Here is a 10,849-nt window from a genome sequence, read left to right on the forward strand (position 1 = left end):
CTAATGGAAAACCTAGGAAAACACTCAATGCCTTATCTAAACATCCCAGAGCTAAGCTGAGTCGGTTCAACCATAGGTTAACTATCCTTTCTGCTTACTTAAAACCCATTTCCTCCCCAACCTAGCTGGAACGGTATTTATTAATCGGCTATAATAAAACAGAGTAGAGTTTAATTAGTTATAGTTCTATTTAAAATGTAGATATTGTTTAGTCATTATTCATAAAATTCCTAATTACAGTTATTTGATATTTAGCTAGTCCCTAGTAGTCAGTCTGCACAACTTTTCACCAAGGACAAGAAAATGTGGAGGGATCTCATTGTGGCCTTATGTCCCAGAATAAATGTAAGTCAGTTTGTTCCAGCAGAAGAGAGAACGGGAGAGGAGAGGGGGAAAATGGCACTGTAGTCAGCCCTATCCGTCATGCGGTGATGGGTAGCTCCATTTAGTGCTTCCACAGAGTGCATCCTATAGAAGACTCCAAGAGTCTGTCCCATGTTGACCAGGACAAACCAGGCTGAGAAGCCATGAGAACTGCTTCCCCAGGCAGTTCTCAAACTGGGTCTGGGCTCCAAATGCTGGGATCACCCACAGCTGAGGAGGGGAGAGAAAATGTAAGGAGACAAATTTAAATTAAATTAAATTGAAAAAGGGATAGGGTGTAAATACGAGCCTGATCCCAGATCTGTATGCACTTTCTTACCAATTCCTATGCCAAAGAGAAAGCATAGGAGTTGGCAAGAAAGCACAAACAGATCTGGGATCAGGCTAGGTAAATACTGTAAACATGACACTATAAGCCCAGAGACATAATAGCCTCAGCATTACTCATTACAATGATATTGGAGAGAATGAGGATGGCACAGATCTCCTGTGTGGCTCTCATGTACCAGGTACTTTCCCATACATGTTCACCAGGTTGTGCAGATGCTGCCTTTCCTCTCCAGTAGAGCTATACCTCCTGCTTAATCCATGTCTTTATTTTTCACTATGGTCTTCGTCTTCTGCTTTGGGACAAGAGAAGGGTCATATTTTCAGTGTGTAACTATAAATACATGTGTAACTATAGTTTAGATAGTAATGATTTATGAGTTATGATATGAGTATGCTGCTACCTGAGTGCACATTTTGAATGATATGAGTATGCTGCTACCTGAGTGCACATTTTGAATAATGATGGTTCGATGAATACATGCTTGTTCACCTCTTTTATATTTTAAATAAGCAATTAGTTAGCTAATCTTGTCCAGGGGCAGTTGGAGTACTCAACATTACGTAAACCATGAAGAAGACAAAGAAGACTGGCCTTGAATATGATGCTCCTCTCCTTTCTTCTTGGCGAGGGCCAGGCTGGGTATCGGTGGAGGCCCTCGGAGATGATGTTCTGCAGCAGGTGCTCCAACAGGGTGAGAAGGGAGTAGGAAAGATCCAGGCTTCCTAGGGGCCTGCTAGGCCCCACCGCCAGAGCAGCCACCAGAGAGAAATTGGACAAGGCCAGCTGACCCAGGGCTGTACCAACCAAGAGGGACACATCCAGGCTACATGTGGGATTATGTCCCCCCTCCTTTTACCTCCTATCCAGTTTATGGACCAACATGCCAGCCAGGGAGCAGAGGGACATGATTGGCATCACAGCTAGATGGTAGCCGTAGAACATCAGAAACACAGTGCCGGTGCTGGAGCTGGTTCACCCAGACTTGGTACAGGATGGTACAGAATGAAGACAGCCTGCTTTCTCTGCTACCGTACGGTAAGTGGTAACGGAGCGCCAAGTCTAGGACCAAAAGGCTCCTTAACAGTTTCTACCCCCAAGCGATAAGACTGCTGAACAATTGATTAAATGGCCACCAGACTATTTACATTGACACCCTCCAATTAGTTTTGTACACTGATGTTACGCACTGTTTATTATCTATGCATAGTCACTTCACCCCTACATACATGTACAAATTACTTTGACTAACCTGTACCCCTACACATTGACTCTGTACCGGTACCCCCTGTATATAGCCTCGTTATTGTTATCTTATTGTGTTACTTTTTATAATCTTTTACTTTAGTTTATTTCATAAATATTTTCCTAAATCTTTCTTGAACTGCACTGTTGGTTAATGTTTACCTTTACATTTTGTTCAGTATGTATATTAGTTAGTAATTCAGGTATAGCACCTCCCAAATCATCTGACTCAGGCCCAGCCCAGTGGAACTACGTTCCTTGTGATAATACAGTACATCAAAGAAAAGAGAAACCATGATGAAGGCCAAGAGGCCGACACATAAGCTTTAATATAATAAGTTATGTGAACACGAGCAGTGTGCAGCTTTCTCTTTTTTGAAGTTATTGCTTTATTCCCATGCACCTGCAATGAGATAACTCAGATGTGCGAGTGCTTTTGGTGGATTTTTATAATAACTGGTCCAACACTGAATGTGTTTTAGTTGTGTAAGAATACACTATATACCTGTGTCAGAACTGTCCGAGCTGTTGGACAGATCCCCACTGAGAGTGACCATCAGCCTAGACCTAGCAGAACAACACCAACACACACAAACAATCACAATGTTTTTCCTTGTTTGCTTTGTAGGTCCCTATAGACAATGCAAATTCTGAAGACCTATAATACGATGATAAATGTGTTTCTTAAGTCAAATGAAATTGAGAGGCATGCACCTGGTGATGATCTTGTGCTTGTAAATGCAGTCTTTGGAGTGAGCCCACAGCAAATAGGTCTAGTGCTTCTACACCTGCATTGCTTGCTGTTTGGGGTTTTAGGCTGGGTTTCTGGTAAAGCACTTTGTAACATCGGCTGATGTAAAAAGAGCTTCATAAATACATTTGATTGATTGAAAGAAAATACATTAATTTAAACAGTAATACAAGGACATTTCATGGAGACAAATTCAAAATAAAGGTCCCTATTAAAAATCCTATCACAAGGAGACTAGCCTGTTTAAATATATATTATAACCTTTTGAAATGAATGAAACAATGAATTGAAACAAATCAGGAAAAATATACTTTAGTGGAAATAAAGGCCAATGATTGATGACTACCTGTAGCCCAAGAAAGAGAGCCTCGACGATGTGCGCGAGAACATTAGCAGTCGGCTTACACTTCATCATCAAGGTATAGTAACCCATCTTGAAGATATGCAGCAGGAGACTGAAAACACCAAACAGAATCAGGACCACTGGCAGGGCAGGGAGACAGGGGGCAACCAAAAACAAGTTTTAGTTTAGATTGCGTCCCATGTGGTATCAAATTCGCTTTAAAGTGCACTACTTTTGAATAGAGCCCTATTGAAACAGGGTGCCATTTGAGACATCTTTTGTTGAAGCATTTCAAACAATGGATTGTGATCTGATAGTTATCCTAACTACACATTGTCACAATATAGAAGCTATCCTTATAGAACTAACTGATTGTCCCTATTGAATTACTGAGGCCCACCCTGCACTCAACCACTTTATAATACATTTAGGAATGGATGTTGGAAGTATAGCTATACATCAATGTGTTTGTATCCGTCCCTCTGTAGACATACAACCTGGTAGAATCATAGAATACAATAAGGAGGACACAAGATCACATCTATACTGTATTCATGTTAAGGGAAATGTTAACTTTAGTCTGAGGCCAAAAAAGACAGGAAATTCGAAATCTAAATTGGACATATGGACTAACAAGGCTTTTCATCATCAGCAGCTTGACTACTGCTTGAGTATTGTAGCTTTATTGAAATTGGACCTGTGCACTAAACAAGGCTTTTCAGCATTAGCAGCTTGACTACTGCAGCTTTATTGAAATTGGACCTACCAACTAACAAGGCTTTTCGGCATGAGCAGCTTCACTACTGCTAGAGTACTGTGGCTTTATTGACATTGGACCTATGCACTACAAGGCTTTTCAGCATACACAGCTTGACTACTGCTAGAGTACTGTAGTTTTATTGATCTACTGTACTTCAACAACAGATGTACTCACATTGGATGGGTTGATAAGAATTCAAACCTTCTCTCAAACAGCCTAATTCCCTAATACATATTCTTAGAGGAGGTATACCCCATTAATGTATACTGAATAAAAATATAAAACATGCACCAATTTGAAAGATTTTTCTGAGTTACAGTTCATATAAGGAAATCGGTCAATTTAATTACATTCATTAGGCCCTCGTATATGGATGTCATATGACTGGGAATACAGACACAGATGCAAGTAGGGGTTGGATAAGAAAATCAGTCAGTATTTGCTGTGACCACCATTTATCTCATGCAGTGCAACACACATCTCCTTCGCATAGAGTTGATCAGGCTGTTGATTATGGCCAGTGGAATGTTGTCACACTCCTCTTCAATAGGCCGGAGCATTAACATGCTGAAACACGAGGTGATGGAGGCAGATGAATGGTACGACAATGGGGCTCGGGATCTCGTCACGGTATCTCTGTGCATTCTAATTGCCATAGAGAAAATGCAATTGTGTTCGTTGTCTGTATTTTATGCCTGCCCATACCATAACCCCACCGCCACCATGGGGCACTCTGTTCACAATGTTGACATCAGCAAACCGCTCGCCCACACAATGCCATACAAGTGGTCTGAGGTTCTGAGGCCGGCTGGACGTACTTCCAAATTCTCGAAAACAATGTTTCATAGAGAAATTAACATTAAATTCTCTGGCATTAAGCTTTGGTGGACATTCCTGCAGTCAGCATGGCAATTGTCTTGCTGTGGCATTATGTTGTGTGATATTCTTCTTACCAAACCACATGACCTTTGTTTTGGAGGTGTTCAGAACAATGTTAAGGGCAGAGAAAGCTTGTTGGACATTAAGAAAGCGTTTAAAACAAAATGCTGGCAGGGGGCAGTTGAGTATAAGACTGTATAATCTGCATATAAATGGATGAGAGAGCTTCCTACTGCCTGAGCTATGTTGTTGATGTATATTGATAAGGGGGGGAGGATCGAGCCCTGGGGTACACCCTTGGTGACAGACAGTGGCTGAGACAGCAGATGTTCTGACTTTATACACTGCACTCTTTGAGAGAGATAGTTAGCAAACCAGGCCAAAGACCCCTCAGAGACATCAATACTCCTTAGCCGGCCCACAAGAATGGAACGGTCTACCATATCAAAAGCATTGGCCAAGAATAGCAGCACAACATTGCTTAGAATCAAGGGCAATTGTGACATTATTGAGGACCTTTAAGGTTGCAGTGGCACATCCATAACCTGAGTGGAACCCAGATTGCATACCAGAGAGAATACCATAGACATCAAGAAAGCCAGTCAGTTGATAATTGACAAGTTTTTCCAGCACTTTTGACAAACAGGGACAAATAGAAATAGGCCTATAGGTATATAACAGTTACGAGCAGCTTGATTCCCCCTCACCCTTAAATAACGGACTAACCGTGGCTGCCTTCCAAGCAATGGCAACCTCCCCAGATAGGAGAGACAGGTTTAAAAGATCAGAGATAGGCTTGGTGATTATATGAGCAGCAACCTTAAAGAAGAAAGGGTATAAACCATCTGAGCCATATGGCTTTTTGGTGTCAAGTCTCAGGAGCTCCTTTAGTACCTCGGACTCAGTGACCGCCTGCAGGGAGAAACTTTGTAGCGGGGCAGGGGGAAAAGAGGGAGGAGCATCTGGTTTAGTTGCATTAGAAGGGGTGGGAGATGAGGAAATGTTGGATGGGCAAGGAGGCGTGGCTGAGTCAAATAGGAATCCTGACTTAATGAAGTGGTGATTAAAAACTTCAGCCATGTGCTTCTTGTCAGTAACAACCACATCATCAACATTAAGGGTCATGGGCAGCTGTAAGGAGGAGGGTTTATTCTCCAGGTCTTTAACCATTTTCCAGAACTTGTGGGGTTAGACCCACAGAGAGAGAACTGCTCCGTAAAGTAACTAACTTTGGCCTTCCGGATAGCCTGAGTGCATTTATTCTCATTTGCCTGAACGAGAATCAGTCAGCCTGAGTATGTGTGTGCCGAGCCTTCCGCCAAATGCGATTCTTGAGGTGGAGTAACTCTGCAAGATCACGGTCGAACCAGGGGCTGAACCTGTTTTTAATTCTCATTTTCTTTATGGGGCGTGATAGTGAACAATATCACTGAAGATATCAAAAAAGAAGGTCCAAGCTTGTTCGACAGAGGGGATCAAGCTGATTCTATACCAATTTACAGAGGCCAAGTCATGAAGGAAGGGTTGCTCATTAAAGTTTTTTAGCAAGCGTCTATGACAAATCAGGACAGGACCTTTCACTGAGTAGCCATTACGAATATTGGCTGTAAAACAATGATCACTAATGTCATTACAGAAAACACCAGACTGGTACCTATCAGGATTATTTGTGAGGATAGCATCGAGGAGAGTAGCCTTTTCTGGGTGTTTGGAGTCATACCTTGTGGGATTGGTAATAATCTGAAAAATATTTAGGGAGTCCCATTGCTTTAGGACTTGGTCAGGTGGTTTAAGCACGTCCCAGTTTAGGTCACCTAGCAGGACAAATTCAGACTTAGTGTAAGGGTCCAGGAGAGAGCTTAGGGCAGGTAGGGTACAGGCCGGTGCTGATGGAGGACAATAACACAACAACAGTCAACAAAGAGCTATTTGAAAGTTTATGCTTAAAACCAGAAAATCAAATTGTTTGGGGACAGACTTGATGGAGACAACTGAGCACTAAAGGTGATCCTTGGTAAATATTGCCACTCCCCACCTTTGGAAGATCTGTCTTGCCGAAATCAATTGGTCTTAGGCCTGCACCACCTTTGGAGAACGCATGAGCTTAGCATGTCTGGAGGGGATGAGGACCACAGTACAATCCTCCCCGTCTGATAACCGTTTTCCACCCTCTGGGGTGATGCGTTGTCACGGCACCACCCCTTCGGCCCCCCCAAACTCAGTACGGCTGAGGAGTTGAGGGGGGATGACGACGAAGCCTCCTGGAGACGTTGGAGTTGGGTGACAGTGCTTCAGTGTTCCAAGCACATCAGGGATCGATCCAGTCCACAGCGCCATCTGTAGCTGGCAACACCACTACGGAGGAACCCCGGCGTTGATGGAAGCAACACGGGAGCTTTTAGCGAGATTGGATACCGCCCTTGATATCAAGCTGGAAGAAAACACCATCTGAGCAGTTCCTTATCCCCACGTGCCCCAAGTTTGCTTTGACTCTCTGCAAATATTGTAGCAATATCAAGTAGTGGGTGCTTACATTGCAACAACCAGACCAGGCTGTAGACACTCCTAATGGATGCAGAGACCTTGGGTCTAGACCACTATCCAGTGATGGATGGCATGGTGGCTGCCATGATCCTCCCTGACAAGAAGATTGTTGGCAAGGTGCCTCGCCCCAAAGAGTAAGAGTAAGCGATGAACTTCTGGGACCCTCACCATCATGACGCAACTCGTAAACGCAGCTACGATGCTCCCTCACCCTGCTGATCCCTCGCCTCCCAGGGATTGGTGACAAGCTTCTTAAGGAGGCCAAAGAAGTGTCAAGACTGCTCACTATGCTCCAGACGGATATGACACGTGCCAATGGCAAGGCTTTGGCTTCAGTAGTGACTTCACACCGCCATCTTTGGCTGGCACAGTCTAAACTGCCACCAGTTCAGAAAACATTTTTGGAGCTCCCCTTCACGCCAGGTTCCACCTTTGGGCCAGGGGTAGACATCATACAGAATACTCCAAAACTGAGCAAAGACAGAGAGACTTTGCAGGAGTTCTTGGCAACTGCATGCCCTACTGCTGCCCCTCAGAGGAGCAGGAAGACAGGGCAGGATGTTTTGAGGGCGCTCCAGCAACGTCTTGGCCCCCCTTCTCCCCCACCAAGACGCAAGGAAATGGGAACTGGCATTTTACATAACCTAACAGCAGAAGGACAGGCATCATGACCATCCTCACAAGCAGCATCACGGGGCTAAGAAAGTATATCACGCTCGACCTGAAGGATGCGTACTTCTACGTTCATTTTCATCGAGATCACTGGAAGTACCTCCAGTTTGCATTTGAAGGAGTGGCTTACAAATTTAAAGTCCTCCCATTAGACCACTCACTGGCGCTGCGTACATTCACAAAGTGCATGGGTGCAGTCCTAGCGCCTATCATGTCCCAGGGCATTCTACTACTAAACTACCTGGGCGACTGGCTGGTGTAGGCTTAATCAAGAGAGCAAGCTACAGCAGACACACGGATAATCTTGAAGCACATTCATGACCTGGGCCTCACCCTAAACAGGGAGAAGAGCAACCTGACTCCCTCACAGACGGTGGTCTTCCTGGGGATGTTTATTTACTCAACTCTTATGAGAGCACGTCTCCCTCAGGTGAGATTAGAGAAGATACAGGTCTTACTAGACCGTTTCCGGGTTGGACGAGCTTTGTTCATATTAGAGTGGCAGAAGTTGCATGACTTGTGATTGGATCTGTATTCCAATAAACCCTCAAGAAACCATAAGCACCATAAATATAGCTCCCTTATAACCCAGTCTCAGTAAAGAACCCAGAGGAAGTGGGCACTCCACACCACACTACTGCATGTCACAAGATGTGTTTGCCCACTTAGATAATGCCCATAGAGATAACACAAGTCTTCAAGTCTCCAGCAAGGTTCATCAAACCACCTCGGTTACCTTTCACCCACCTTTGACCTCCTACTCAGAGATCACAGCTCCTATATAACTGATTGGGTTCGAAATCAGGCCTACTGCACAACAACAAAACGTTCTGTGGCAAACAAAAGCAGATTAATCTGCGCACCCCATTAAATGATAGTACATCCGAGGTGGTTAGGTGATCCATCCATGTGATGAGAAGCCTCGTAATTACCAGGCTGATTACAGTTTGTACCAAACCATTCATTTTAGCTTGCAAGATCAGGCAGGCCACAAGGTGATCATGAGCAACCTTGACTGAGAAATAAAGACATAAACTTCCGTTCAAAAGTTTGGGGTCACTTAGAAATGGACTTGTTTTTGAAAGAAAAGCCATTTTTTTGTCCATTAAAGTAACGTAAAATTGATAAGAAATATAAAGTAGACATTGTTAATGTTGTAAATAACTATTGTAGCTGGAAACGGCAGATTTTTTAAAAGAATATCTACATAGGCGTACAGAGGCCCAATTATCAGCAACCATCACTCCTTTGTTCCAATGGCACATTGTGTTAGCTAATCCAAGTTGATCATTTTAAAAGGCTAATTGATCATTAGAAAAACCTTTTGAAATAATCTTTTGCAATTATGTTCGCACAGCTGAAAACTGTTGTTCTGATTAAAGAAGTAATAAAACTGGCCTTCTTTAGACTAGTTGAGTATCTGGAGCATCGAACCCACAAATGCTGATGCTCCAGATACTCAACTAGTCTAAAGAAGGCCAGTTTTATTACTTCTTTAATCAGAACAACAGTTTTCAGCTGAATGATGTCTTGAGATGTATCCACATAATTTTCCACCCTCATGATGCCATCTATTTTGTGAAGTGCACCAGTCCCCCCTGCAGCAAAGCACCCACAACAGCATGATCCTGCCACCCCCGTGCTTCACGGTTGGGATGGTGTTCTTCGGCTTGCAAGCCTCCCCCTTTTTCCTCCAAACATAACAATGGTCATTATGGCCGAACAGTTTCATCAGACCAGAGGACATTTCTCCAAAAAGTACGATCTTTCTCCCCATGTGCAGTTATAAACCGCAGTCTGGCTTTTTTATGGCGGTTTTTGAGGAGTCGCTTCTTCCTTGCTGAGTGGTCTTTCAGGTTATGTCGATATAGGACTCGTTTTACTGTGGATATAGATACTTTTGTACCTGTTTCCTCCACCATCTTCACAAGGTCCTTTGCTGTTGTTCTGGGATTGATTTGCACTTTTTTGCACCAAAGTACATTCATCTCTAGGAGACAGAACGCGTCTCCTTCCTGAGCGGTATGACGGCTGCGTGGTCCCATGGTGTTTATACTTGCGTACTATTATTGAACGTGGTACCTTCAGGCGTTTGGAAATTTCTCCCAAGGATGAACCAGACTTGTGGAGGTCTACAATTATTTTCTTGGCTGATTTCTTTTAATTTTCCCATGATGTCAAGCAAAGAGGCACTGAGTTTGAAGGTAGGCCTTGAAATACATACACAAGTACACCTCCAAATGACTCAAATTATGTCAATTAGCCTAACATAAGCTTCTAAAGGCATGCCATAATTTTCTGGAATTTTCCAAGCTGTTTAAAGGCACAGTCAACTTAGTGTATGTAAACTTCAGACCCACTGGAATTGTGATACAGTGAAATAATCTGTCTGTAAACAATTGTTGGAAAAATTACTTGTGCCATGCACAAAGTAGATGTCCTAACTGACTTACCAAAACTATAGTTTGTTAACAAGAAATTTGTAGAGTGGTTGAAAACTAGTTTTAATGACTCCAACCTAAGTAAATGTAAACTTCAGACTTCAACTGCACATCAAAATATATGTTGTTACAAATATAACATACATTGAAGACCAATTTATCCTTAACTACAACAACATTCTCAGTAATGGGTACAGAAACGTTTTACTTGCAGCAAACGTTGTGGAAATTAATATTTGTGTCATTCTCAAAACTTTGGACACGACTGTCTGTATGTGGTGGTTCTGGCTTGTATAGCGCACTGAGTGAACCCCCCCCTTAAACCCCCTCATTCGCCCCGCCCGCACCAGGGGGCGCCCGTGCCGCCCCCGGCAAGATGCCGCCCTGTGCGGATGCATTTGTCGCCGTACCTAAATCTACCGATTTGTATTAGTCTATAAATAAATGTCTTGTCCAAAATTCGTCATCTCTCCCATGTCTTATTCGACGAGTGTTTTTGAAA

The sequence above is a fragment of the Oncorhynchus keta genome, chromosome 2, assembly GCF_023373465.1.
Source record: "Oncorhynchus keta strain PuntledgeMale-10-30-2019 chromosome 2, Oket_V2, whole genome shotgun sequence".
NCBI lineage: Eukaryota > Metazoa > Chordata > Actinopteri > Salmoniformes > Salmonidae > Oncorhynchus > Oncorhynchus keta.